Source organism: Scyliorhinus torazame, chromosome 5, assembly GCF_047496885.1.
Source record: "Scyliorhinus torazame isolate Kashiwa2021f chromosome 5, sScyTor2.1, whole genome shotgun sequence".
Lineage (NCBI taxonomy): Eukaryota > Metazoa > Chordata > Chondrichthyes > Carcharhiniformes > Scyliorhinidae > Scyliorhinus > Scyliorhinus torazame.
The window spans coordinates 166,014,456-166,041,832 of NC_092711.1; the positions used below are offsets into that span (position 1 = coordinate 166,014,456).

At 44.6% G+C, this 27,377-nt stretch overlaps 1 long non-coding RNA gene and 13 other non-coding genes across 14 annotated transcripts; all 14 read right to left on the bottom strand.

Moving 5' to 3' along the window:
• Positions 1-128: 128 nt before the first annotated feature.
• trnae-uuc (transfer RNA glutamic acid (anticodon UUC)) lies at positions 129-200 on the bottom strand. Its single transcript has one exon. It is a non-coding gene; the product is annotated as a tRNA-Glu (tRNA).
• Positions 201-1,513: 1,313 nt separating this feature from the next.
• trnae-uuc (transfer RNA glutamic acid (anticodon UUC)) lies at positions 1,514-1,585 on the bottom strand. Its single transcript has one exon. It is a non-coding gene; the product is annotated as a tRNA-Glu (tRNA).
• Positions 1,586-2,779: 1,194 nt separating this feature from the next.
• trnae-cuc (transfer RNA glutamic acid (anticodon CUC)) lies at positions 2,780-2,851 on the bottom strand. The gene has a single exon. It is a non-coding gene; the product is annotated as a tRNA-Glu (tRNA).
• A 1,198-nt stretch (positions 2,852-4,049) lies between these two features.
• Positions 4,050-4,121, bottom strand: trnae-uuc (transfer RNA glutamic acid (anticodon UUC)). Its single transcript has one exon. It is a non-coding gene; the product is annotated as a tRNA-Glu (tRNA).
• A 1,326-nt stretch (positions 4,122-5,447) lies between these two features.
• trnae-uuc (transfer RNA glutamic acid (anticodon UUC)) lies at positions 5,448-5,519 on the bottom strand. The gene has a single exon. It is a non-coding gene; the product is annotated as a tRNA-Glu (tRNA).
• Positions 5,520-6,694: 1,175 nt separating this feature from the next.
• trnae-cuc (transfer RNA glutamic acid (anticodon CUC)) lies at positions 6,695-6,766 on the bottom strand. The gene has a single exon. It is a non-coding gene; the product is annotated as a tRNA-Glu (tRNA).
• A 1,192-nt stretch (positions 6,767-7,958) lies between these two features.
• Positions 7,959-8,030, bottom strand: trnae-cuc (transfer RNA glutamic acid (anticodon CUC)). Its single transcript has one exon. It is a non-coding gene; the product is annotated as a tRNA-Glu (tRNA).
• A 1,210-nt stretch (positions 8,031-9,240) lies between these two features.
• trnae-uuc (transfer RNA glutamic acid (anticodon UUC)) lies at positions 9,241-9,312 on the bottom strand. Its single transcript has one exon. It is a non-coding gene; the product is annotated as a tRNA-Glu (tRNA).
• Positions 9,313-10,526: 1,214 nt separating this feature from the next.
• trnae-uuc (transfer RNA glutamic acid (anticodon UUC)) lies at positions 10,527-10,598 on the bottom strand. Its single transcript has one exon. It is a non-coding gene; the product is annotated as a tRNA-Glu (tRNA).
• A 1,176-nt stretch (positions 10,599-11,774) lies between these two features.
• Positions 11,775-11,846, bottom strand: trnae-cuc (transfer RNA glutamic acid (anticodon CUC)). Its single transcript has one exon. It is a non-coding gene; the product is annotated as a tRNA-Glu (tRNA).
• A 1,192-nt stretch (positions 11,847-13,038) lies between these two features.
• Positions 13,039-13,110, bottom strand: trnae-cuc (transfer RNA glutamic acid (anticodon CUC)). The gene has a single exon. It is a non-coding gene; the product is annotated as a tRNA-Glu (tRNA).
• Positions 13,111-14,320: 1,210 nt separating this feature from the next.
• trnae-uuc (transfer RNA glutamic acid (anticodon UUC)) lies at positions 14,321-14,392 on the bottom strand. The gene has a single exon. It is a non-coding gene; the product is annotated as a tRNA-Glu (tRNA).
• A 1,214-nt stretch (positions 14,393-15,606) lies between these two features.
• Positions 15,607-15,678, bottom strand: trnae-uuc (transfer RNA glutamic acid (anticodon UUC)). Its single transcript has one exon. It is a non-coding gene; the product is annotated as a tRNA-Glu (tRNA).
• Positions 15,679-16,996: 1,318 nt separating this feature from the next.
• Positions 16,997-24,092, bottom strand: LOC140420487 (uncharacterized). The gene is made up of 2 exons (XR_011946404.1): positions 24,062-24,092; positions 16,997-18,386 (listed from the first exon to the last, which is right to left on the bottom strand). It is a non-coding gene; the product is annotated as an uncharacterized lncRNA (long non-coding RNA).
• Positions 24,093-27,377: the final 3,285 nt, after the last annotated feature.

The following is a 27,377-nucleotide window of genomic DNA, read 5'->3' on the forward strand; positions in this document are numbered from 1 at the left end:
GCACTTGTGACTTTTTCAGCTCTGATGTGAAACAACAAATGTCACTGAACTGATTCTGGCACAGCTCTTTCCTGTGAAACTGCGATTCAGCTTCATTGAACATTTTGCTGGACAACAATAATTCATCATTCCCTGACCGGGAATCGAACCCGGGCAGCAACGGTGAAAGCGCCGAATCCTAACCACTAGACCACCAGGGAAACTGACGATAAAAATTATAACCCGGGTTGACAGTATATCACTCACCTTTTATTTTGATTTCCGAGTTTTCATTAGAAGTATAAAAAATGACATGTTTAAAATGAACACAAGTGACATCTTCAGCCAATCACAACACCGATTGTTGTTCGCTGTAACATGAAATCGACAGTGAGGTGAAATAGTCCCAAAAGCTGCTCATGTGTAACTTCCAATTTCCTAAACCCACCAACCTTATCACTGTGGCCCCTGTGAAACTGACAACTCGTCATCCGGCGTACATTCATTCGTAATTTCAAATAACTCATTTTACTTTTTGAAAACATAGTTAATCCTTTTCGCAATTAAGTTTTGATCAAAATTAGAATAGTTTCCAATTTTTGATGTTCTTATCAGTAAATAGAAATAACTCATTTCAATTGTTAAAAACATTTTTTGTCGCAATTACGTTTTGATCAAAATTTGAAGTTTCCAGTTTATGTTGATCTTTTTCTGAAGTGAAACTATCACGTTTGCTGAACATAAACAAACTCCCCTGTTTCAGACAGGGCACGAACATTAAAACTTACTCATCTGTAAGTATGAGGCAAAGCTTCCTCGTTCCGATTTGTTGTTAAACATTAACACAACACGTCATCTCACAGCCTTGTTACATTTCCACTTCCACAAGTTTGGAATGTGTTTCTCTCTTCCCCGGCTCCACAGTGGGTGAGAGAGGGACAAGCAGCAGGATTTTACCCTAATTCTCCATTCACCCGCTGCCAGCAGAACGCGGGGACTGCAGCTTCAATCAGCGGCTAACTGCCCATCCCGGGGACACTGTAACCAGGAGCAAAGCTCCCAATACACCGAGCACAGGCTCAGGCAGGTAGATTATACCCCGCTCACTTAACCACTGAGCAGCATTTACACAATCCCTCAGTGAGTATCATTTCCTTTGAGCTTCTTCTGCTGTATTCAGCTCCTGTGACCTCAATGGACTGAATAATTTGAGTTCGAAGTTTTCTTGTCATCACGCCCGAGATTCGGACCCTGATCGGGGCCCGGGGGTGGGGATTTTTGTGTCTGTGTGAGCATCAAAATCTGGCCCAATACCACTCAAATTTTCGGTTGCTTCATAATCTCTCTCACTTTGCAGCCAATCACTGACCGTTTCTTCCTGCCCCTGTCTTTGTTCTCCACCTGCTGCACTTGTGACTTTTTCAGCTCTGATGTGAAACGACAAATGTCACTGAACTGATTCTGGCACAGCTCTTTTCTGTGAAACTGCGATTCAGCTTCGTTGAACGGTTTGCTGGACAACAATAATTCATCATTCCCTGACCGGGAATCGAACCCGGGCCACGGCGGTGAAAGCGCCGAATCCTAACCACTAGACCACCAGGGAAACTAACGATAAAAATTGTAACCCGGGTTGACAGTATATCACTCACCTTTTATTTTGATTTCCGAGTTTTCATTAGAAGTATAAAAAATGACATGTTTAAAATGAACACAAGTGACATCTTCAGCCAATCACAACACCGATTGTTGTTCGCTGAAACATGAAATCGACAGTGAGGTGAAATAGTCCCAAAAGCTGCTCACGTGTAACTTCCAATTTCCTAAACCCACCAACCTCATCACTGTGGCCCCTGTGAAACTGACAACTCGTCATCCGGCGGACATTCATTCGTCATTTCAAATAACTCATTTTACTTTTTGAAAACATAGTTAATCCTTTTCGCAATTAAGTTTTGATCAAAATTAGAATAGTTTCCAATTTTTGATGTTCTTATTCTGAACTGAAACTATCACACGTTTGCGGAACAAACACAAACTCTCCTGTTTCACACTGGGCAGGAATATTAAAAAGTACTCATCTGTAACTATGAGGAAAGCTTCCTGGTTCCGATATGTTGTTAAACATTAACACAACACGTCATCTCACAGCCCTGTGACATTTACACTTCCACAAGTTTTGAATGAGATTATTTTTTGCCTGGCTCCACAGTGGGTGAGAGAGGGACAAGCAGCAGAATTTTACCCCAACTCTCCATTCACCCACAGCCAGCAGAACGCGGGGACTGCAGCTTCAATCAGCGGGTTACTGCCCATCCCGTGGACACTCCAACCAGGAGCAAAGCTCCCAATACACCGAGCACAGGCTCAGAAACATGCAGGTAGATTATACCCCGCTCACTTAACCTCCGAGCAGCATTTACACAATCCCTCAGTGAGTGGAACATCCTTTGAGCTTCTTTAGGTGTATTCAGATCCTGTGACATCAATGGACTGAATAATTTCAGTTAGAAGTTTTCTTGTCATCACGTTGGAGATATTTCTGTCTGTGAGAGCAATAACATCTGGCCCAATACCACGCAGATTTGCGCTTGCGTCAACATCTCTCTCACTTGCATTGCAGCCAATCACTGACCGTTTCTTCCTGCCTCTGTATTTGTTCTCGACCTGATGCACTTGAGACTTTTTCAGCTCTGATGTGAAACGACAAATATCACTTAACTGATCCTGGCAGAGCTCTTTTCTGTGAAACTGCGATTCAGCTTCGTTGAACGGTTTGGTGGACAACAATAATTCATCATTCCCTGACCGGGAATTGAACCCGGGCCGCGGCGGTGAGAGCGCCGAATCCTAACCACTAGACCACCAGGGAAACTGACAAACAGAGTTTTAACCCGTCTGACAGTATAGCATTCGCCTTTCATTCTTATTTCCCAGTTTTTATTAGAAATATACAAAATTACATATTTAGAATGAACAGAAGTGACATCTTTAGCTAATCACAACAGCAATTGTTGTTCGCTGGAACATGAAATCGACAGTGAGGTGAAATAGCCCAACAAGCTGCTCATGTGTAACTTCCAATTTCCAAAACCCACCAACTTGATCACTGTGGCTCCTGTGAAAGTTACAACGCAACATCCGGCAGACATTCATCAGTAAATAGGAATAACTCATTTCAATTGTTAAAAACATTTTTTGTCACAATTACGTTTTGATCAAAATTTGAAGTTTCCAGTTTATGTTGATCTTTTTCTGAAGTGAAACTATCACGTTTGCTGAACATAAACAAACTCCCCTGTTTCAGACAGGGCAGGAACATTAAAACTTACTCATCTGTAAGTATGAGGCAAAGCTTCCTCGTTCCGATTTGTTGTTAAACATTAACACAACACGTCATCTCACAGCCTTGTGACATTTACACTTTTACAAGTTTGGAATGTCTTCCCCGGCTCCATAGTGGGTGAGAGAGGGACAAGCAGCAGGATTTTACCCTAATTCTCCATTCACCTGCTGCCAGCAGAACGCGGGGACTGCAGCTTCAATCAGCGGCTAACTGCCCATCCCGGGGACACTGTAACCAGGAGCAAAGCTCCCAATACACCGAGCACAGGCTCAGAAACATGCAGGTAGATTATACCCCGCTCACTTAACCTCCGAGCAGCATTTACACAATCCCTCAGTGAGTATCATTTCCTTTGAGCTTCTTCTGCTGTATTCAGCTCCTGTGACCTCAATGGACTGAATAATTTGAGTTCGAAGTTTTCTTGTCATCACGCCCGAGATTCGGACCCTGATCGGGGGGGGGGGGATTTTTGTGTCTGTGTGAGCATCAAAACTGGCCCAATACCACTCAAATTTTGCCTTGCTTCATAATCTCTCTCACTTTGCAGCCAATCACTGTCCGTTTCTTCCTGCCACTGTCTTTGTTCTCCACCTGCTGCACTTGTGACTTTTTCAGCTCTGATGTGAAACGACAAATGTCACTGAACTGATTCTGGCACAGCTCTTTTCTGTGAAACTGCGATTCAGCTTCGTTGAACGGTTTGCTGGACAACAATAATTCATCATTCCCTGACCGGGAATCGAACCCGGGCCACGGCGGTGAAAGCGCCGAATCCTAACCACTAGACCACCAGGGAAACTGACGATAAAAATTATAACCCGGGTTGACAGTATATCACTCACCTTTTATTTTGATTTCCGAGTTTTCATTAGAAGTATAAAAAATGACATGTTTAAAATGAACACAAGTGACATCTTCAGCCAATCACAACACCGATTGTTGTTCGCTGTAACATGAAATCGACAGTGAGGTGAAATAGTCCCAAAAGCTGCTCATGTGTAACTTCCAATTTCCTAAACCCACCAACCTTATCACTGTGGCCCCTGTGAAACTGACAACTCGTCATCCGGCGTACATTCATTCGTAATTTCAAATAACTCATTTTACTTTTTGAAAACATAGTTAATCCTTTTCGCAATTAAGTTTTGATCAAAATTAGAATAGTTTCCAATTTTTGATGTTCTTATCAGTAAATAGAAATAACTCATTTCAATTGTTAAAAACATTTTTTGTCGCAATTACGTTTTGATCAAAATTTGAAGTTTCCAGTTTATGTTGATCTTTTTCTGAAGTGAAACTATCACGTTTGCTGAACATAAACAAACTCCCCTGTTTCAGACAGGGCACGAACATTAAAACTTACTCATCTGTAAGTATGAGGCAAAGCTTCCTCGTTCCGATTTGTTGTTAAACATTAACACAACACGTCATCTCACAGCCTTGTTACATTTACACTTTTACAAGTTTGGAATGTGTTTCTCTCTTCCCCGGCTCCACAGTGGGTGAGAGAGGGACAAGCAGCAGGATTTTACCCTAATTCTCCATTCACCCGCTGCCAGCAGAACGCGGGGACTGCAGCTTCAATCAGCGGCTAACTGCCCATCCCGGGGACACTGTAACCAGGAGCAAAGCTCCCAATACACCGAGCACAGGCTCAGAAACATGCAGGTAGATTATACCCCGCTCACTTAACCTCCGAGCAGCATGTACACAATCCCTCAGTGAGTATCATTTCCTTTGAGCTTCTTCTGTTGTATTCAGCTCCTGTGACCTCAATGGACTGAATAATTTGAGTTCGAAGTTTTCTTGTCATCACGCCCGAGATTCGGACCCTGATCGCAGGGGGGGGGGGGGGGGGCGCGATTATTGTGTCTGTGTGAGCATCAAAATCTGGCCCAATACCACTCAAATTTTTGCTTGCTTCATAATCCCTCTCACTTTGCAGCCAATCACTGTCCGTTTCTTCCTGCCCCTGTCTTTGTTCTCCACCTGCTGCACTTGTGACTTTTTCAGCTCTGATGTGAAACAACAAATGTCACTGAACTGATTCTGGCAGAGCTCTTTTCTGTGAAACTGCGATTCAGCTTTGTTGAACGGTTTGCTGGGCAACAATAATTCATCATTCCCTGACCGGGAATCGAACCCGGGCCACGGCGGTGAAAGCACCGAATCCTAACCACTAGACCACCAGGGAAACTAACGATAAAAGTTGTAACCTGGGTTGACAGTATATCACTTTTTTTTTGATTTCTGAGTTTTCATTAGAAGTATACAAAATTACATGTTTAAAATGAACACAAGTGACATCTTCAGCCAATCACAACACCGATTGTTGTTTGCTGAAACATGAAATCGACAGTGAGGTGAAATAGTCCCAAAAGCTGCTCATGTGTAACTTCCAATTTCCTAAACCCACATACCTTATCACTGTGGCTCCTGTGAAACTGACAACACGTCATCCGGCGGACATTCATTCGTCATTTCAAATAACTCATTTTACTTTTTGAAAACATAGTTAATCCTTTTCGCAATTAAGTTTTGATCAAAATTAGAATAGTTTCCAATTTTTGATGTTCTTATTCTGAACTGGAACTATCACACGTTTGCGGAACAAACACAAACTCTCCTGTTTCACACTGGGCAGGAATATTAAAAAGTACTCATCTGTAACTATTAGGAAAGCTTCCTGGTTCCGATATGTTGTTAAACATTAACACAACACGTCATCTCACAGCCCTGTGACATTTACACTTCCACAAGTTTTGAATGAGATTATTTCTTGCCTGGCTCCACAGTGGGTGAGAGAGGGACAAGCAGCAGGATTTTACCCGAACGCGGGGACTGCAGCTTCAATCAGCGGGTTACTGCCCATCCCGGGGACACTCCAACCAGGAGCAAAGCTCCCAATACACCGAGCACAGGCTCAGAAACATGCAGGTAGATTATACCCCGCTCACTGAACCTCCGAGCAGCATTTACACAATCCCTCAGTCAGTGGAACATCCTTTGAGCTTCTTTAGGTGTATTCAGATCCTGTGACCTCAATGGACTGAATAATTTCAATTAGAAGTTTTCTTGTCATCACGTTGGAGATTTGCACCGAGATCGGGGAGATATTTCTCTCTGTGAGAGCAATAACATCTGGCCCAATACCACGCAGATTTGCGCTTGCGTCAACATCTCTCTCACTTGCATTGCAGCCAATCACTGACAGTTTCTTCCTGCCTCTGTATTTGTTCTCGACCTTGTGACTTTTTCAGCTCTGATATGAAACGACAAATGTCACTGAACTGATTCTGGCAGAGCTCTTTCCTGTGAAACTGCGATTCAGCTTCGTTGAACAGTTTGGTGGACAACAATAAAGCATCATTGCCTGGCCGGGAATTGAACCCGGGCCGCGGCGGTGAGAGCGCCGAATCCTAACCACTAGACTACCAGGGAAACTGACAAACAGGGTTTTAACCCGTCTGACAGTATATCATTCGCCTTTCATTCTTATTTCCCAGGTTTAATTAGAAATATACAAAATTACATATTTAGAATGAACAGAAGTGACATCTTTAGCTAATCACAACAGCAATTGTTGTTCGCTGGAACATGAAATCGACAGTGAGGTGAAATAGCCCAACAAGCTGCTCATGTGTAACTTCCAATTTCCAAAACCCACCAACTTGATCACTGTGGCTCCTGTGAAACTTACAACGCAACATCCGGCAGACATTCACCAGTAAATAGAAATAACTCATTTCAGTTGTTAAAAACATTTTTTGTCGCAATTAAGTTTTGATCAAAATTTGAAGTTTCCAGTTTATGTTGATCTTTTTCTGAAGTGAAACTATCACGTTTGCTGAACATACACAAACTCCACTGTTTCAGACAGGGCAGGAACATTAAAACTTACTCATCTGTAATTATGAGGTAAAGCTTCCTCGTTCCGATTTGTTGTTAAACATTAACACAACACGTCATCTCACAGCCTTGTGACATTTACACTTTTGGAATGTGTTTCTCTCTTCCCCGGCTCCACAGTGGGTGAGAGAGGGACAAGCAGCAGGATTTTACCCTAATTCTCCATTCACCCGCTGCCAGCAGAACGCGGGGACTGCAGCTTCAACCAGCGGCTAACTGCCCATCCCGGGGACATTGTCACCAGGAGCAAAGCTCCCAATACACCGAGCACAGGCTCAGAAACATGCAGGTAGATTATACCCCGCTAACTTCACCTCCGAGCAGCATTGACACAATCCCTCAGTCAGTGGAACATCCTTTGAGCTTCTTTAGGTGTATTCAGATCCTGTGACCTCAATGGACTGAATAATTTCAGTGAGAAGTTTTCTTGTCGTCACGTTGGAGATTTGCACCGAGATCGGGGAGATATTTCTGTCTGTGAGAGCAATAACATCTGGCCCAATACCACGCAGATTTGCGATGCGTCAACATCTCTCTCACTTGCATTGCAGCCAATCACTGACCGTTTCTTCCTGCCTCTGTATTTGTTCTCTGATGCACTTGTGACTTTTTAAGCTCTGATGTGAAACGACAAATATCACTGAACTGATTCTGGCAGAGCTCTTTTCTGTGAAACTGCGATTGAGCTTCGTTGAACAGTTTGGTGGACAACAATAAAGCATCATTCCCTGACCGGGAATTGAACCCGGGCCGCGGCGGTGAGAGCGCCGAATCCTAACCACTAGACAACCAGGGAAACTGACAAACAGGGTTTTAACCCGTCTGACAGTATATCGTTCGCCTTTCATTCTTATTTCCCAGGTTTAATTAGAAATATACAAAATTACATATTTAGAATGAACAGAAGTGACATCTTTAGCTAATCACAACAGCAATTGTTGTTCGCTGGAACATGAAATTGACAGTGAGGTGAAATAGCCCAACAAGCTGCTCATGTGTAACTTCCAATTTCCAAAACCCACCAACTTGATCACTGTGGCTCCTGTGAAACTTACAACGCAACATCCGGCAGACATTCTTCAGTAAATAGAAATAACTCATTTCAATTGTTAAAAACATTTTTTGTCGCAATTAAGTTTTGATCAAAATTTGAAGTTTCCAGTTTATGTTGATCTTTTTCTGAAGTGAAACTATCACGTTTGCTGAACATACACAAACTCCACTGTTTCAGACAGGGCAGGAACATTAAAACTTACTCATCTGTAATTATGAGGCAAAGCTTCCTGGTTCCGATATGTTGTTAAACATTAACACAACACGTCATCTCACAGCCTTGTGACATTTACACTTTTGGAATGTGTTTCTCTCTTCCCCGGCTCCACAGTGGGTGAGAGAGGGACAAGCAGCAGGATTTTACCCTAATTCTCCATTCACCCGCTGCCAGCAGAACGCGGGGACTGCAGCTTCAATCAGCGGCTAACTGCCCATCCCGGGGACACTGTAACCAGGAGCAAAGCTCCCAATACACCGAGCACAGGCTCAGAAACATGCAGGTAGATTATACCCCGCTCACTTCACCTCCGAGCAGCATTTACACAATCCCTCAGTCAGTGGAACATCCTTTGAGCTTCTTTAGGTGTATTCAGATCCTGTGACCTCAATGGACTGAATAATTTGTGTTCGAAGTTTTCTTGTCATCACGCCCGAGATTCGGACCCTGATCGTGTGTGTGTGTGGGGGGTGGGGGGGGCGGGGGATTATTGTGTCTGTGTGAGCATCAAAATCTGGCCCAATACCACTCAAATTTTCGCTTGCTTCATAATCTATCTCACTTTGCAGCCAATCACTGACCGTTTCTTCCTGCCCCTGTCTTTGTTCTCCACCTGCTGCACTTGTGACTTTTTCAGCTCTGATGTGAAACAACAAATGTCACTGAACTGATTCTGGCATTGTGAAACTGCGATTCAGCTTCATTGAACATTTTGCTGGGCAACAATAACTCATCATTCCCTGACCGGGAATCGAACCCGGGCCGCGGCGGTGAAAGCGCCGAATCCTAACCACTAGACCACCAGGGAAACTGACAAACAAGGTTTTAATCCGCCTGACAGTATAGCATTCGTCTTTCATTCTTATTTCCCAGTTTTAATTAGAAATATACAGAATTACATATCTAGAGTGAACAGAAGTGACATCTTTAGCTAATCACAACAGCAATTGTTGTTCGCTGGAACATGAAATCGACAGTGAGGTGAAATAGCCCAACAAGCTGCTCATGTGTAACTTCCAATTTCCAAAATCCACCAACTTGATCACTGTGGCTCCTGTGAAACTTACAACGCAACATCCGGCAGACATTCATCAGTAAATAGAAATAACTCATTTCAATTGTTAAAAACATTTTTTGTCGCAATTAAGTTTTGATCAAAATTTGAAGTTTCCAGTTTATGTTGATCTTTTTCTGAAGTGAAACTATCACGTTTGCTGAACATAAACAAACTCCCCTGTTTCAGACTGGGCATAAACAATACAACTTACTCATCTGTAATTATGAGGTAAAGCTTCCTCGTTCCGATTTGTTGTTAAACATTAACAAAACACGTCATCTCACAGCCTTGTGACATTTACACTTTTACAAGTTTGGAATGTGTTTCTCTCTTCCCCGGCTTCACAGTGGGTGAGAGAGGGACAAGCAGCAGGATTTTACCCGAATTCTCCATTCACCCGCTGCCAGCAGAACGCGGGGACTGCAGCTTCAATCAGCGGCTAACTGCCCATCCCGGGGACACTGTAACCAGGAGCAAAGCTCCCAATACACCGAGCACAGGCTCAGAAACATGCAGGTAGATTATACCCCGCTACTTAACCTCCGAGCAGCATTTACACAATCCCTCAGTGAGTATCATTTCCTTTGAGCTTCTTCTGTTGTATTCAGCTCCTGTGACCTCAATGGACTGAATAATTTGAGTTCGAAGTTTTCTTGTCATCACGCCCGAGATTCGGACCCTGATCGCAGGGGGGGGGGGGGCGCGATTATTGTGTCTGTGTGAGCATCAAAATCTGGCCCAATACCACTCAAATTTTTGCTTGCTTCATAATCCCTCTCACTTTGCAGCCAATCACTGTCCGTTTCTTCCTGCCCCTGTCTTTGTTCTCCACCTGCTGCACTTGTGACTTTTTCAGCTCTGATGTGAAACAACAAATGTCACTGAACTGATTCTGGCAGAGCTCTTTTCTGTGAAACTGCGATTCAGCTTTGTTGAACGGTTTGCTGGGCAACAATAATTCATCATTCCCTGACCGGGAATCGAACCCGGGCCACGGCGGTGAAAGCACCGAATCCTAACCACTAGACCACCAGGGAAACTAACGATAAAAGTTGTAACCTGGGTTGACAGTATATCACTTTTTTTTTGATTTCTGAGTTTTCATTAGAAGTATACAAAATTACATGTTTAAAATGAACACAAGTGACATCTTCAGCCAATCACAACACCGATTGTTGTTTGCTGAAACATGAAATCGACAGTGAGGTGAAATAGTCCCAAAAGCTGCTCATGTGTAACTTCCAATTTCCTAAACCCACATACCTTATCACTGTGGCTCCTGTGAAACTGACAACACGTCATCCGGCGGACATTCATTCGTCATTTCAAATAACTCATTTTACTTTTTGAAAACATAGTTAATCCTTTTCGCAATTAAGTTTTGATCAAAATTAGAATAGTTTCCAATTTTTGATGTTCTTATTCTGAACTGGAACTATCACACGTTTGCGGAACAAACACAAACTCTCCTGTTTCACACTGGGCAGGAATATTAAAAAGTACTCATCTGTAACTATTAGGAAAGCTTCCTGGTTCCGATATGTTGTTAAACATTAACACAACACGTCATCTCACAGCCCTGTGACATTTACACTTCCACAAGTTTTGAATGAGATTATTTCTTGCCTGGCTCCACAGTGGGTGAGAGAGGGACAAGCAGCAGGATTTTACCCGAACGCGGGGACTGCAGCTTCAATCAGCGGGTTACTGCCCATCCCGGGGACACTCCAACCAGGAGCAAAGCTCCCAATACACCGAGCACAGGCTCAGAAACATGCAGGTAGATTATACCCCGCTCACTGAACCTCCGAGCAGCATTTACACAATCCCTCAGTCAGTGGAACATCCTTTGAGCTTCTTTAGGTGTATTCAGATCCTGTGACCTCAATGGACTGAATAATTTCAATTAGAAGTTTTCTTGTCATCACGTTGGAGATTTGCACCGAGATCGGGGAGATATTTCTCTCTGTGAGAGCAATAACATCTGGCCCAATACCACGCAGATTTGCGCTTGCGTCAACATCTCTCTCACTTGCATTGCAGCCAATCACTGACAGTTTCTTCCTGCCTCTGTATTTGTTCTCGACCTTGTGACTTTTTCAGCTCTGATATGAAACGACAAATGTCACTGAACTGATTCTGGCAGAGCTCTTTCCTGTGAAACTGCGATTCAGCTTCGTTGAATGGTTTTGGCGGACAACAATAAAGCATCATTCCCTCACCGGGAATTGAACCCGGGCCGCGGCGGTGAGAGCGCCGAATAATAACCACTAGACTACCAGGGAAACTGACAAACAGGGTTTTAACCCGTCTGACAGTATATCATTCGCCTTTCATTCTTATTTCCCAGGTTTAATTAGAAATATACAAAATTACATATTTAGAATGAACAGAAGTGACATCTTTAGCTAATCACAACAGCAATTGTTGTTCGCTGGAACATGAAATCGACAGTGAGGTGAAATAGCCCAACAAGCTGCTCATGTGTAACTTCCAATTTCCAAAACCCACCAACTTGATCACTGTGGCTCCTGTGAAACTTACAACGCAACATCCGGCAGACATTCACCAGTAAATAGAAATAACTCATTTCAGTTGTTAAAAACATTTTTTGTCGCAATTAAGTTTTGATCAAAATTTGAAGTTTCCAGTTTATGTTGATCTTTTTCTGAAGTGAAACTATCACGTTTGCTGAACATACACAAACTCCACTGTTTCAGACAGGGCAGGAACATTAAAACTTACTCATCTGTAATTATGAGGTAAAGCTTCCTCGTTCCGATTTGTTGTTAAACATTAACACAACACGTCATCTCACAGCCTTGTGACATTTACACTTTTGGAATGTGTTTCTCTCTTCCCCGGCTCCACAGTGGGTGAGAGAGGGACAAGCAGCAGGATTTTACCCTAATTCTCCATTCACCCGCTGCCAGCAGAACGCGGGGACTGCAGCTTCAACCAGCGGCTAACTGCCCATCCCGGGGACATTGTCACCAGGAGCAAAGCTCCCAATACACCGAGCACAGGCTCAGAAACATGCAGGTAGATTATACCCCGCTAACTTCACCTCCGAGCAGCATTGACACAATCCCTCAGTCAGTGGAACATCCTTTGAGCTTCTTTAGGTGTATTCAGATCCTGTGACCTCAATGGACTGAATAATTTCAGTGAGAAGTTTTCTTGTCGTCACGTTGGAGATTTGCACCGAGATCGGGGAGATATTTCTGTCTGTGAGAGCAATAACATCTGGCCCAATACCACGCAGATTTGCGATGCGTCAACATCTCTCTCACTTGCATTGCAGCCAATCACTGACCGTTTCTTCCTGCCTCTGTATTTGTTCTCTGATGCACTTGTGACTTTTTAAGCTCTGATGTGAAACGACAAATATCACTGAACTGATTCTGGCAGAGCTCTTTTCTGTGAAACTGCGATTGAGCTTCGTTGAACAGTTTGGTGGACAACAATAAAGCATCATTCCCTGACCGGGAATTGAACCCGGGCCGCGGCGGTGAGAGCGCCGAATCCTAACCACTAGACAACCAGGGAAACTGACAAACAGGGTTTTAACCCGTCTGACAGTATATCGTTCGCCTTTCATTCTTATTTCCCAGGTTTAATTAGAAATATACAAAATTACATATTTAGAATGAACAGAAGTGACATCTTTAGCTAATCACAACAGCAATTGTTGTTCGCTGGAACATGAAATTGACAGTGAGGTGAAATAGCCCAACAAGCTGCTCATGTGTAACTTCCAATTTCCAAAACCCACCAACTTGATCACTGTGGCTCCTGTGAAACTTACAACGCAACATCCGGCAGACATTCTTCAGTAAATAGAAATAACTCATTTCAATTGTTAAAAACATTTTTTGTCGCAATTAAGTTTTGATCAAAATTTGAAGTTTCCAGTTTATGTTGATCTTTTTCTGAAGTGAAACTATCACGTTTGCTGAACATACACAAACTCCACTGTTTCAGACAGGGCAGGAACATTAAAACTTACTCATCTGTAATTATGAGGCAAAGCTTCCTGGTTCCGATATGTTGTTAAACATTAACACAACACGTCATCTCACAGCCTTGTGACATTTACACTTTTGGAATGTGTTTCTCTCTTCCCCGGCTCCACAGTGGGTGAGAGAGGGACAAGCAGCAGGATTTTACCCTAATTCTCCATTCACCCGCTGCCAGCAGAACGCGGGGACTGCAGCTTCAATCAGCGGCTAACTGCCCATCCCGGGGACACTGTAACCAGGAGCAAAGCTCCCAATACACCGAGCACAGGCTCAGAAACATGCAGGTAGATTATACCCCGCTCACTTCACCTCCGAGCAGCATTTACACAATCCCTCAGTCAGTGGAACATCCTTTGAGCTTCTTTAGGTGTATTCAGATCCTGTGACCTCAATGGACTGAATAATTTGTGTTCGAAGTTTTCTTGTCATCACGCCCGAGATTCGGACCCTGATCGTGTGTGTGTGTGGGGGGTGGGGGGGGCGGGGGATTATTGTGTCTGTGTGAGCATCAAAATCTGGCCCAATACCACTCAAATTTTCGCTTGCTTCATAATCTATCTCACTTTGCAGCCAATCACTGACCGTTTCTTCCTGCCCCTGTCTTTGTTCTCCACCTGCTGCACTTGTGACTTTTTCAGCTCTGATGTGAAACAACAAATGTCACTGAACTGATTCTGGCATTGTGAAACTGCGATTCAGCTTCATTGAACATTTTGCTGGGCAACAATAACTCATCATTCCCTGACCGGGAATCGAACCCGGGCCGCGGCGGTGAAAGCGCCGAATCCTAACCACTAGACCACCAGGGAAACTGACAAACAAGGTTTTAATCCGCCTGACAGTATAGCATTCGTCTTTCATTCTTATTTCCCAGTTTTAATTAGAAATATACAGAATTACATATCTAGAGTGAACAGAAGTGACATCTTTAGCTAATCACAACAGCAATTGTTGTTCGCTGGAACATGAAATCGACAGTGAGGTGAAATAGCCCAACAAGCTGCTCATGTGTAACTTCCAATTTCCAAAATCCACCAACTTGATCACTGTGGCTCCTGTGAAACTTACAACGCAACATCCGGCAGACATTCATCAGTAAATAGAAATAACTCATTTCAATTGTTAAAAACATTTTTTGTCGCAATTAAGTTTTGATCAAAATTTGAAGTTTCCAGTTTATGTTGATCTTTTTCTGAAGTGAAACTATCACGTTTGCTGAACATAAACAAACTCCCCTGTTTCAGACTGGGCATAAACAATACAACTTACTCATCTGTAATTATGAGGTAAAGCTTCCTCGTTCCGATTTGTTGTTAAACATTAACAAAACACGTCATCTCACAGCCTTGTGACATTTACACTTTTACAAGTTTGGAATGTGTTTCTCTCTTCCCCGGCTTCACAGTGGGTGAGAGAGGGACAAGCAGCAGGATTTTACCCGAATTCTCCATTCACCCGCTGCCAGCAGAACGCGGGGACTGCAGCTTCAATCAGCGGCTAACTGCCCATCCCGGGGACACTGTAACCAGGAGCAAAGCTCCCAATACACCGAGCACAGGCTCAGAAACATGCAGGTAGATTATACCCCGCTACTTAACCTCCGAGCAGCATTTACACAATCCCTCAGTGAGTATCATTTCCTTTGAGCTTCTTCTGTTGTATTCAGCTCCTGTGACCTCAATGGACTGAATAATTTGAGTTCGAAGTTTTCTTGTCATCACGCCCGAGATTCGGACCCTGATCGCAGGGGGGGGGGGGGCGCGATTATTGTGTCTGTGTGAGCATCAAAATCTGGCCCAATACCACTCAAATTTTTGCTTGCTTCATAATCCCTCTCACTTTGCAGCCAATCACTGTCCGTTTCTTCCTGCCCCTGTCTTTGTTCTCCACCTGCTGCACTTGTGACTTTTTCAGCTCTGATGTGAAACAACAAATGTCACTGAACTGATTCTGGCAGAGCTCTTTTCTGTGAAACTGCGATTCAGTTTCATTGAACATTCTGCTGGACAACAATAATTAATCATTCCCTGACCGGGAATCGAATCCGGGCCGCGGCGGTGAAAGCGCCGAATCCTAACCACTAGACCACCAGGGAAACGAACGACAAAAAATGTAACCTGGGTTGACAGTATATCACTCACCTTTTATTTTGATTTCCGAGTTTTCATTAGAAGTATACAAAATTACATGTTTAAAATGAACACAAGTGACATCTTCAGCCAATCACAACACCGATTGTTGTTCGCTGGAACATGAAATCGACAGTGAGGTGAAATAGTCCCAAAAGCTGCTCATGTGTAACTTCCAATTTCCTAAACCCACCAACCTTATCACTGTGGCTGCTGTGAAACTTATCCGGCGGACATTCATTAGTAATTCCAAATAACTCATTTCAATTTTTCAAAACATTGACAGTTAATCCTTTCCGCAATTAAGTTTTGGTCAATATTAGAATTTTTGTTGATCTTTTTCTGACGTGAAACTCACGTTTGCTTAACATACACAAACTCCCCTGTTTCATACTGAGCATAAGCAAGAAACTTACTCATCTGTAACTATGAGGCAAAGCTTCCACGTTCCGATTTGTTGTTAAACATTAACAAACGTCATCTCACAGCCTTGTGACATTTATACTTCCACAAGTTTTGAATGAGATTCTTTCTTCCCCGGCTCCACAGTGGGTGAGAGGGACAAGCAGCAGGATTTTACCCAAACTCTCCATTCACCCGCTGCCAGCAGAACGCGGGGACTGCAGCTTCAATTAGCGGGTTACTGCCCATCCCGTGGACACTCCAACCAGGAGCAAACCTCCCAATACACCGAGCACAGGCTCAGAAACATGCAGGTAGATTATACCCCGCTCACTTAACCTCCGCGCAGCATTTGCATAATCCCTAAATGACTTATGCTTCTTTCGTTGTATTCAGCTCCTGAGACCTCAATGCACTGAATAATTTGAGTGAGAAATTTTCCTGATGCCACACCCGAGATTTGCACCCAAATCTGGGAGATACTTGTGTCTGGTGAGCAATAACATCTGGCCCATTACCACCCACATTTTGGCTGACGTCAACATCTCTCCGTCTCTTCCAGCATCTGTACTTGTTCTCGACCTGCTGCACTTGGACTTTTTAAGCTCTGATGTGAAACAACAAATCTCACTTAACTGATTCTGGCAGAGCTCTTTTCTGTGAAACTGCGATTCAGCTTCATTGAACGGTTTGCTGGACAACAATAAAGCATCATTCCCTGACCGGGAATCGAACCCAGCTCCGCGTCAACATCTCCCTCATTTTGCTGAATTCCAGTCGATTTGTCAAGCATGATTTTCCCTTTCATAAATCCATGCTGACTGTCGTCTTTTAAAATTTTTCCTCCTTCAAGACTGTGAAAAAAACAACTTTACACCTTGGTTTCGATAAAACTAACTTCGTCTTTATTGACCAAAGTCTGCATGCAGATGGCTACAGGTTAGAGAGAGAGAGAGCTGTTAAGGTAAACCTGCTCATTCTTTCTCAAGCTCGCAAAGACATGGAGAAAACGTTCAATATTTATACAAAAGCTGTATCATTTTACAAAAACAGAACTTGTTCAAAAATGTCAATACAGTCATAACTTCTGATCAACCATGTTGTCATAGAAAGACCCTGACTCGGCTTATTTGCAGTATTTTGTCTTTAGAGGATTTAAGACATGGTCCTATTTTGTTTTTCACCTCTGCCCTCATGATGCCTTGACGCAGATGGACCTAGGTCATGAGGAGGTTGTGTTATTGGGACATTCCTGGATCGTGGCTTTGTTATCAGGTTTTACTAAGGTCAGGCACTATTTTCCCTCTTCTGGCCTTGTATGATACGATTATGTGGATTCTTAGCTTTGTCTAGTTTGTCAGGGTCTGAACTTGGCACTTAGCTGACACAGCTGTCTTACACTTCGTTATAGGCCATAAAATTCTCAGCCATTGTCATCCAGGGTACCTGGGAATTATGCGTCCATGAGCTATTTGATGTTTTATTCCACACCCTGGACCAATCAAGAACAAACATACCCTTGTTGGAGGGTTTGGTATCGGTCCCTGCCATTCGGTTGTAAGATTACACCTACTCTGCCCCATTGATGGTCCTTCTCCTGATTTACTAAAACATCGGGATCCTTGCGCAGTGCTCGATGGGATGGTAAGGGCAGGGGGATTCGAAACATGGGGATATCCAGGTTGATACCAGGCTAAAAATCTAGTCATCCCATAGCCAGCCAATCTCCAAATTTTCATATCTCCACCGAACCCCTGTGTTCGGTTTTGACGCAGTACCCACTCAACTGTTTCTGCTAAGTGGAATGGGAGTGATTGGAGAGGTAGCCCCTCCTTGGAATGGATGGGGATACGGGTACTAACCCAACAGTTACTTACATTCAATCTGTCAGCATAAATATATGACATATATAGAAAGCTATTAGCACGCAGCTCTTGGTCAGTTTGTTCGCCTACTGTCGAATGGCCATTAAGACCAATTAGCCCAAATAGTCCAAATGTGATAATGAAGATCCTCATTCTGCATCCTCGTTGGGGCTGAAACCAATCTTCTTACAATCCGATAGGTGTACCCAACTCGAACGTCCTTCGAGTTTAACGGCAGTCGGTGTAGTCAGCAATACTTGAAAAGGGCCGCTCCAGCGTTGCCCTAACTTCTCTCTGTCCCAATTCTTTATCAGCACGTAGTCTCCTGGTTTGACTACTGGATATCGAGGGATCTTTGTTCCGGCTGCTGCTGGGAGATGGGCCTGTTTTACCTGCGAGTGGAGAAACTTTAAAGAAAATGTTAATTGCTTCAAATAACTCAGCATTTTATCTCCCATAACGTGGAGGTCTACTCCCTCTAGGGGTTCTTCATGGGCATACCAGGGAGTCCTCATTGGCCGACCGTAGACTATCTCTGCAGCTGACAGTCCGGACCGCGAATGTGGAGTAACCCTCATGTGAAACAGTGCCAAAGGCAATATCTTTAACCAATTTAATCCAGTTTCTTCGGTCAATTTAGATAATTTTTCTTTTAAGGTCCCATTTGCTCTCTCTACAATTCCTGCTGCCTGTGGATGATACGCGCAGTGCAGTTGTTGTTTAATTTTGAGTGCTTCGCATAATTCAGAATTGATTCGAGCCACAAAATGTGTTCCATTGTCTGAGCTCAGCATTCTGGGAATCCCAAATCGGGGAATAATTTCTGTCAATAGTAATTTTACCACCGTATGTGCAGTACAGTTGGTGGTGGGGAAGGCTTCAATCCATTTACTAAATACATCAATGATCACTAAACAATATTTATAGCATTGTACTTTAGGTAATTCAATAAAATCCAGCTGTATGCAGGCAAAAGGGGCATCTGGCAAGGGGGTTGTTCCGGGAGGGCATTTAATGCCTTTACCCTTATTATTTTTCATGCAAATAAGACATCGATCCAGCCGCATTTGTGCTGCTGTATTCAGATCTGGGTGCCACCAAGTTTTCAAAAGTAGCTGTACCATTCCCTCCTTGCCAAGATGTGTACAAGAATGCAAATAATCAATAAGTATCGGCAATAACGAATCTGGAACACAAACTTGACCTACTGGGGTAAGCCAGAGGTTTTGTGTCAACGAGTGCGAACACCCCATTGACTTCCATAGTGTGCGCTTAGAATCAGAGGCGTCCCTCTGTAACCTTTGAATTTCAGCTAACTCTGGCATGCCCTTTTCTGCTAGAATAGGTAGCTGATTTAAAGCCTGTGTACCCACTGCGGGAACAATCATAGGGGCTGATGCAGACGCTGCCTTAGCGGCTGAATCCGCATGGGCATTTCCTAATTGCACAGGAGTGTCCCCGGAAGTGTGCGCAGCACATTTAATGATAGCCAATTGACGAGGAAGTTGTATAGCAACGAGGAGATTTTTAACCCAAAGAGCATTTAGAATGGGAGAGCCTGCAGAGGTAAGGAACCCACGTTGCTGCCAGAGGCGGCCAAAATCGTGGGTGACACCAAAAGCGTACCTAGGGTCTGTGTACACATTCGCACTTTGGTCTTTGGCCAGAACACAGGCTCTAGTAAGGGCGAATAGCTCAGCTTTCTGCGCCGAGACTGGAATCTGGAAAGCAGCTGCTTCCAGAATGTCAGTGTCTGTAACAATGGCATACCCCGATTGCGGGACACCCATTTGGGAAATAGAAGAACTGCCATCAACATAAAAAGTGAGATCAGGGTTATCAAGAGGGTGGTCAGTTAAATCGGGTACGAGGTGCGGTAAGGAAATGATTCCTAAGCAAACAATCATGTGGTGGATCAACAAGTACGTCAGGGGGATGTTCGAGGAATGCTGCGGGATTTAAAGTGGAACAGTAATGGAAAGACAGATATGGGTTCTGTAATAGTGAGACCTCATATCGGCTCAAATGGGCCTGTGTCAGATGCTGGGTCTGCTGAGATGTAAGGAGAGCCACAACAGAGTGTGAGGTATGCGCAAATTAGAGGCTGTCTGAGCTAACACATGTACAGCAGTGAGAATTTGAGTGCAGGGGGGCAAACCTCAAGCTACCGGATCCAATTTAGTAGAATAATAGGCAACCATGGTCACCATGTTCCTGTGTCAAGACACCCGTGGCACATAGGTCCAGGACATTAACATACAACTGGAAGGGCCTGTCATAAAGAGGTCTTCCTAGAGCCGGGGCGGAAGCCAGCGCATTCTTGAGAGTAACAAAAGATTGCTGTGCTAAATCGGGTAGTTCAAACTTAAGGGGTGAATTCTGGGAGGAATAAGGAGTAAGCTCCTTGGTATGAGCAGTAACATTCGGAATCCATTGTTTGCAAAAGTTCACTAAACCTAAAAAGGCTCTCATCTGCTTTGGTGAGGTAGGAAGTGTGGTTTGCAAAATGGGAGTAATACGATCCTGCGTAAGGGAACGTTCAGTAGCGCTTATCAGAGCACCCAGAAATTTAACCTGCCTCTGTCCTTTGTGTACTTTATTAGGTGGTATTACATATCCCCAGGAATGGAGACGGGTGAGCAGACAAATGGAGTCGCTCTCGTTAGAAGCAAAGTCAGGGCTAGCAAGGAGTAAGTCATCGACATACTGTATAATAGTAGATCCCCCTGGGGGTGTCAAAGTAGCTAATTGGGAGTGCAGTGCCTGTGAGAAGAGTGTCGGTGAATGAATGAAACCCTGTGGTAGCCTAGTCCAAGTTTACTGGTACCCTTTGAATGTGAAGGCAAACAAATACTGGGATTCAGCCGCAAGGGGTATCGCAAAAAATGCATGTTGTAATTCCACAAGGGTAAAGACAGCTGCCTCAGGCGGGATATTACTGAGGGTTGTAGCCGGGTTAGGGACCAGGAGATGCAAGGGTTCAACGATCTGATTGATACGGCGGAGGTCCTGGACCAAACGCCATTCAGACGGCCGCCCAACCTTAGGAACCGGAAGAATAGGGGTGTTACAGGGCGATTGGCACGGAACCAAAATTCCCTGTTGAAGGAAGGACTGTATCATGCTGGAGATTCCCTCCTCAGCGTCAGGGTGAATAGGGTACTGAGAAGTGGAGGGCAGGGGCACACCGGACTTAACCTTAATGAGAACTGGAGGCACATTGGTAAGACCAACTTCGTGTTTGGACGCAGCCCATAAGTCTGCAGGAATCTCTGGGGACGGGGAACGGTTGGTCCGATGGTGGTTCAATGTACCATCAACACAAAAGGGCTGTGAAAAATACTGTAACGTGCCTTCAGGGAAGGTCTATCATCCAGTATAAAAAGGATCACATTTTCCTTGGAGGGTAGCAACCAGAAAGCCCAGTGACCTGGCACTGTAGCCTGCATTGACAGTGAGGGTAACGTGAGGTGCCACTAGTCCAGACTGATTCCAGAATACGAGGGGCACTTCAACAAGAAATGCAGAGCCCTCTTTTCCGTCAGCATGAGCGATGAAAGTAACCGCCACAGTGGACCCGAGGGAGTCCTGGTATACGGTCTCCAAATCGGGCGAGCACCCCGTGTGGTCATAGCAAAGGGTCACGTGTGGATGAGGAACATGCAAGGGAGGCGAAAAGTTGGAGGGATCAAAATCAACGGACCACCATTCGGGAGTGAAAAAAAGGGGTAAATTTCGAGGCTGGACTTGTGGAGCCGTGGAGATCGTGACGCCGTCATCAAGGCAAACAAACTCAACTTGTAAGGGACATAACAGATCACGGCCAGCAAGATTAACACCGAGGGTACGCGTGACAGTGAAGGGAATACAACATTTACGGTCATTAAATTGAACCAGAAGGGGTTTCGTGAGTTGGTATATAGACCCCTCACCCATAAAACCAGAAAGTTCCACATAATCGTCTGAGAGAGGAAAACAATATTGTTTAACTAACGTCAAATTCAACGTAGAAGCAGTTGCCCTGTATCAATGAGGAAGGGGACGGGAATACCCTCAATGTGAATTGTAGCTGTGGGTTCCTCAGAGTGGTCGCCAGAGAGAACCGGGAAATTGGAGCGGAATAGGGGTGGGAGTCTGTGAAGGGAGCATACCGCCGTGGAGGGGGTGCCCTGTCTCTGCGTGGAGCAGGGCAATCCCTAGCGTAGTGACCCGTCCGTCTGCAATTAAAGCAATTGACACTGTCTCGGGTTGGAGGACAAGGCCGGGGAGGGCCATGGTGACGTTCATATGGTGGGGGGTTCTTGCGAGGGGGTCGCTGGACAAACTCCGACTTTATTTTGGGTGTAGGAGGGTCCCTTCTGAAAGCTTCGCGGTCACGGCCATTGCTCCAATAATAAGAGATAGCACGTCGCATGTGGGATTTGGAGCTATCGGACCAATCCATATTATTCGTTTTAATACTGGTCGCTATGCGGTCAGGCACGACCTGCATAAGCAGCGCGTTGAACTGGGGAGATTTCAAGCCCGCATTAAAAGTCTCATCACCAGAATAAAGAGTGTAAATTCCACAAAAGCGGTCAAAAAATTCAGGACCCTCCTCCTTAGGAGTGGGTGTACAATCAAGAATTTTGGAGATATCTACAGGTTTACAGAGAGCACGCTTAAGTGCTGGGAACATTAAAGTGAGTTGCGCCTCATCTGATGGAGTGTTGGTCTTAAACGCATCCCATGTGGTCCCATGATCCCCTAATTCCCGTTTCCATTTCTCACCTAAATCTGGGGGAAGGGACGAAAATATAAGGGAATACTGATCCCTAGGGGTAGAACCATACACGGTCGCAGTTCTCCTCAGATATTCAGTAAAGCCCTCTGGGTCCGTCTTATGTGACGGACAGTGAGCCATGATCAAACAGAGTTCCTGAGGTTTAAAAGTCTACCATGTCTCAATAAATTGGTCGTCATCATCAGTCGCTCGAGGGTTAACGAGATGTCGGATTGGAAAATTTGCAGGGGGAGGCGGTGGTGGAAAAGGCTCCTCTACCGGTGCTGTGCGGATAGTTAATTCTTGGAAAGCCTGACTAACAGAGGTGACGGGCTGATCGAGGAAGGGGGTTGGTGCTTTTGAGCGAGTGCGTGTTGCAACGGGAGAAATAGCAGCAGGGAGATTATCGGCAGCAAGGTTGTTACAAGGGGGAGGGTGAGAACGGGGCTGCCGCACCGTGGAGGTGGGAAGAGGCGGATATAGGGGCATCGTGGGGTTTAATTCCTCCTCCTCCTCCTCCTCTGTATCAACCGAATAGGGAAACAATGGCATGCCAGAGGTAGTGGGAGGATCCTCCTGCTTATCACCCGATGCAGTATTATCCACCCCTTGTTTCTTAGGATCTTTCCTGTCCCATAGTCCACATTCGAATTTCAACGTTTCCCAGTCTTTGGTTTCTCCGGCTATATAATCAGCAATCCCTCTCCTTCGGGCATTGTCCCTCCAACTCATTAATAAGGACAGTTTGTGTCATCTGTCTGATTCTTTTTGCCATTTGGTGATTAATTTCTTCCATTTGGCTCCGGCATTCCGAGTCCAAATGGCTGTCTCTGCAGCGGTGCAGTTTTCTAAATTCCAGGTACCACCTAGTGGCCAAACTTCAGTTCCGAATTTCTTATTTAAAGCTGAAGACAAGAGACGTAAATTGCGCTTCTGATCAGGGAACGTAGTGCACATAAAAAGCAAGGGAGAATTGTCCTCCGTTTTGTCCAGGCTCTGGCCCATGACTTTTAAGGAGTGGAAAAAAAATTAAAAGAGAAAAAAAATGGGGAAAAACTGCCTTGCAAATTTAAAAGTCAAAAATCAAAATCTGGTCCCTGACCCTAGCCAAGCCTCTGTATCCCTGTCCTGGGGGGGGAAAAACAAGAGCAGGGGGTCCCTGACCTTAGGCTACGAACGACAACCGGGTCCCAGACCCTAAGAACTTTACTCACAGTCAAATTTAGATTCGAACACCGTCACCTGTCAGCGTTCTCCGTCAGGGACGAGGGGTCACAGCACCGATCCGAGAGAGAGAGAGAGACCAAGGTTAAAGCTTACCTTGTTGCGCCGTCCGTCTCTGCTCTCCGGGTCGCTGCTCGATCACTTGTTAGGTCCCCCACGGAAGTCACGCAGGGTATTGGTGAGGGCTCGCAGCGCCAATGTTGAATTGGAAATCTTTCCTACTTCGAGACTGTGGAGAAATCAACTTTACAACTCTGTTTTCTTAAAAATAACTTAGTCTTTATTGACCAAAGTCTGCATGCAGTATGGCTACAGTTTGAAGTGAGAGAGCAGTTAAGGCAAAACTGCTGATTCTTCCTCAAGCTCGCAAAGACATGGAGAAAACGTTCAATATTTATACAAAAGCTGTATCATTTTACAAAAACAGACCTTGTTCAAAAATGTAATCAGTAGTAAGGAATCAATACAGTCATAACTTCTGAACAAACATGTTGTCATGGAAAGACCCTGACTTGGCTTATTCGCAGTATTTTGTCTTTAGAGGGTTTAAGACGTGGTCCTATTTTGCTTTCACCTCTGCACTCATGATGCCTTGACGCAGATGGTCCTCGGTCATGAGGAGGTTGTGTTATTAGGACATTCCTAGATCGTGACTTTGTTATCAGGTTTTACTAAGGTCAGGCACTATTTTCCCTCTTCTGGCCTTGTATGATACGACTATGTGGATTCTTAGCTTTGTCTAGTTTGTCAGGGTCTGATCTTGGTAATAGCTGACACAGCTTTCTTATACATGGTTACATAAGTTGGCTATTTTTCCCATCATGCTATTGCTGAGTTTGTACACTTTCACACTACTGCTCAGACATTAGCATGTGTGAGCTCTTGTTTCCACTGAATAAAATCTAACCGCTGTCACCAATAAGGGTTATCACTGTGAATCATTCCCGAATTTGGGAAAGGTGGATAAAGGCTGTATTGACTCCCGGAAGCCCATTGTCTAACATCGCTGTGTCAAAAATATAATCTCATCTGTCCCTCAGGCTCCTTTACCAATTACCTTGGAGGGACTCACTTTCTGTTAAAAGAGTCTGTCAGGGACGGCATGGTAATGCAGTGGTTAGCACTGCTGCCTCATGGCGCTGAGGACCCGGATTCGATCTCAGCCCCAGGTCACTGTCTGTGTGGAGTTTGCACATTCTCCCCGTGTCTGCATGGGTCTCACCCCCACAACCCAAAGATGTGCAGGGTAGGTGGATTGGCTCTGCTAAATTGCCCCTTAATTGGATAAAACATAATTCGGTACTCTAAATTTATTTTTAAAAAGAGCCTGTCAACCCCTCTCACCCACTTTCCCGAAAGTGCATCAATCTAATCATGAAAAGTCTCAAAAATCAACATTTTTATAACAAATGTTAATTAATGAAACAAACAAGGTGAGAAAGACCAAATGACTTGAGGATCAAAGACAACCAGAGTAAAGGATGTTCACAATGTTCAGGATCCAAATTGTTTCTCTTTGGTTCCTCTGTACCATGACTCCCTGCTTTGGACATGAGAACTGAACCCTGTGGGTCACGATACCAAAGCCCCCCCCCCCCCCCCCGGCCACACACACACACACACATTGTCCCATACCTTGTGCCCTGATTGGTAGAGCCCTATTTCCAGTCCATCCTCCAGCACCTTCCTGTCTCTCTACTGGTGAGGTGCCCATGGTAATGTGATAGGAGGATGTATTCGATCTATAATCAATAGGGAGTGTGTGGGGAACAGTGATTTATAGTTTGAGAGGGAAAAGTATGTTCTCTGATGACTAGAATTGTCAGTTCTGGATTTCTACCCTTTACTTACAGCGATGTCCTTTGTAATCAACTTTCCCAGGCGATGAGCAGAGAGGTTTTGCAGACAGGAAACACAAACCAAACATCCCTATTCTGAGCTGTGTCATAGAGGAATCATAGAATTTACAGTGCAGAAGGAGGCCATTTGGCCCATCGAGTCTACACCGGCTCTTGGAAAGAGCACCCTACTTAAGCCCTCCACCCTCCACCCTACCCCCGTAACCCCAGCTAATCTTTTTTGGACACTAAGGGCAATTTATCATGACCAATCCACCTAACCTGCACATCTTTGGACTGTGGGAGGAAACCGGAGTACCCGGTGGAAACCCACGCAGACACGGGGAGAAAGTGCAGACTCCTCACAGAGAGTGACCCAAGCCGGGAATTGAACCTGGGACCCTGGAGCTGAGAAGCAACTGTGCTAACCACTGTGCTACCGTCCTTTTAGATTGGACACTATACTAGTCAGTAACAAAAATAAGTAATGAAATTGAGTTCAGACTGCGATCTGCATGAACTGACACCACTTTGTTGACAGATTAACAGAGTAATCACTATACTTGAATCAATGTTATTCACTTTTGGAATTGAATGAATTAAGGGTCAGGTTAACTATATCACCCCCAGTATCAGATAGGTCTGTTTTTTACAGAACAGGGATAACCCAGTGTCCAATATTAGAGGACTCTGTGGCTGTTGGATGCCTGGTTTCACTGTACAGCTGACAAGCCCACAGTCTTACAGGTTAAAGTCCAACAGGTTTGTTTCAAATCACTAGCTTTCGGAGCACAGCTCCTTCCTCAGGTGAATGAAGAGGTGGGTTCCAGAAACATATACATAGAGAAAGTCAATGATACAATACTTTTGAATGCGAGTCTTTGCAGGTAATTAAGTATTTACAGGTCCAGGCGGAGTGACTGGAGAGAGGGATAATCACAGGTTAAAGAGGTGCAAATTGTCTCAAGCCAGAATTTTGCAAGCCCAGGCCAGATGGTTGGGGGGGGGGGGGGGCTGAATGTAATGTGACATGAATCCAAGGTCCCGGTCAAGGCCGTACCCATGTGTGGAACTTGGCTATAAGTTTCTGCTTGGCGATTCTGCATTGTCGCACGTCCTGAAGGCTGCCTTGGAGAGGCTACTCCTACTTAATAATAATAATAATAATCTTTATTTTTGTCATAAGTAGGCTTACATTAACACCGCAATGGGGCAGCACGGTGGCGCAGTGGTTAGCACTGTCGCCTCATGGCGCCGAGGTACCAGGTTCGATCCCGGATCTGGGTCACTGTCCATGCGGAGTTTGCACATTCTCCCTGTTTTTGCGTGGGTTTCGCCCCCACAACCCAAAGATGTGCAGCCTAGGTGGATTGGTCATGCTAAATTGCCCCTGAATTGGAAAAAATGAATTGCGTACTTTAAATTAAAAAAAACACACGGCAATGAAGTGACTGTGAAACTCCCCGTGTCGCCACATTCTGGCGCCTGTTAGGGTCCACAGAAGGAGAATTCAGAATGTTCAATCCACCTAACAGCACGTCTTTCAGGCATTCTAGAACGAGAGGTAATAGTCT